General features: G+C 38.9%; 1 protein-coding gene across 1 annotated transcript in view; it reads right to left on the bottom strand.

The window, feature by feature from the left end:
* LOC119587433 (probable G-protein coupled receptor CG31760) overlaps positions 1-1,724 on the bottom strand; it is a 44,880-nt gene that overhangs the window by 1,217 nt on the left and 41,939 nt on the right. The gene's annotated exons all lie outside the window — the stretch shown is intronic.

Below are 1,724 nucleotides of genomic sequence, written 5' to 3'. Positions count from 1 at the left end.
TCCCCGACTGTCTCTTTGCCTTCCCTCTTCCTTCCTCTTCTCATTTTTTCTCCTCTCCCCCCCCCCCCTGTGCGTTCGCGCGTGACTCTCTAATTTGCATGTAATAAAGAACGGCAGAAACAAGAGGAAATCAGACAGGTTTCATTTCTGGATATCCCTAAGGTAAATATGCAACCTGCGCTCAACTTCTGCACGAGAGAAATGAAAAAAAAGTCTCAGGGGAATTTTAGCATTACTAGAAACGCTGTGTAGGACTTAATTAAGGAACTTGTAGTTAGTTTCGGAAGATATGCAAATTAGCCCAAGTGTCTTTATCCACATACAGTGTATTCATAAGTACATTTGGTCACCATAATGCATCGTTCGTTCTCAATGACTAATGTTTGTAATAAAATTATTGCCTGTACAGATAGAGTTAGTGGGTAGTGGTTTATGCATATGGTTTTATTATGATGTTTATAATATGAAACAATTTACGATCCCAAAACCTATTCATCTGTTATCTGTTTCTGATACTGATTTCTGACACGGATTAAAATGACTCATTTATCTATATATCATTAGATTGATCTAAAATCAGCACTAAATTACCAATTTCATCATCACATTGATCTAAACTGTCTCTTATCTATTTGATTATTATATCAGTCTAAAATCAGCTTATTAGTCAACGACTCAATCCATCATTGATCATGACCAAGTAAAAACACAGGAGACGTATCCGATCCGATCGAAAAATATGCCATTGCTTACTTATGGTCTAATGAGGAACGCAGAAGTTTTCATAATCGCTTTCACTAAAGAAGCTCTGTATTTTTTTTTCTTATCCCCCCCCCTACTTTATGCGACGATTTCACTCCATTCGTTCGAAGTTACGAGGAAAGTTTTGCTAAGAAACTGTTCCACTGAAGTTATGGACGCCTGATGCTGACATTGTTTTATATATATTATTTTTCTCTTCCTCATAGTTGCTTAAAAAAAAAAGGTCCGCGATATGGCTGATTTATAAGAGATTTCAAATTAGAAAGGTGTTTTTATATTTGATTACGTGTCTGTGACTATACGTGTGTATATTTGTAAGTTTGTTTGAGAAAAGGAATTTTATCTTACGTATGCGTGTATATATGTATGGGCGTGTATTAGTTTTGCATTTATGTGAATGTTTTCTCATGAATTTATAAATGATGTATGAATCCCAACTATTATGCATTCCAATCAGCTTGTATAGTTTATATTAGCAAAGGAAATGAAGTCACTCTCTACGGTTTCAAACACTGTTACTCTCCAGGATCTATCGCAACACCCACGAGCAGCTACCGAGTTATGGATCGCAATAGTGTATATCATTACGACTCCCTCGTAACGTGAGATGGCGTTTGTGTGTGTATGCCCGCGCGCGTGTGATAAAACACTAACCGCTTATACAAGCACGGATCCCAGTTCACGAAAACGATGATCGCCAACGACGAAAAAGCTAATTAGCATGACTTACAGTACTAAGACCTCGCCCCCGCCGACGCTTCCCACAGAAAGCGCACATAACTCTCAATATCGGATCCGAGGAGGTGATCATGATCCTCAAGATACTCGAGGGCGGGTGAGGATCATGAGTCCAAAGAGGTCTTAAAGTAAGATTTACTGCCTCGAATGGCGCTACAACACGGGGGGGGGGGAATACCCGGGGATGCTCAAGACTCGAATAGAGAGAGAGAAAAAAAAAGATT

Source organism: Penaeus monodon, chromosome 22 (genome assembly GCF_015228065.2).
Source record: "Penaeus monodon isolate SGIC_2016 chromosome 22, NSTDA_Pmon_1, whole genome shotgun sequence".
NCBI classification, from domain to species: domain Eukaryota; kingdom Metazoa; phylum Arthropoda; class Malacostraca; order Decapoda; family Penaeidae; genus Penaeus; species Penaeus monodon.
This window is presented reverse-complemented; position numbering and strand designations above follow the sequence as displayed.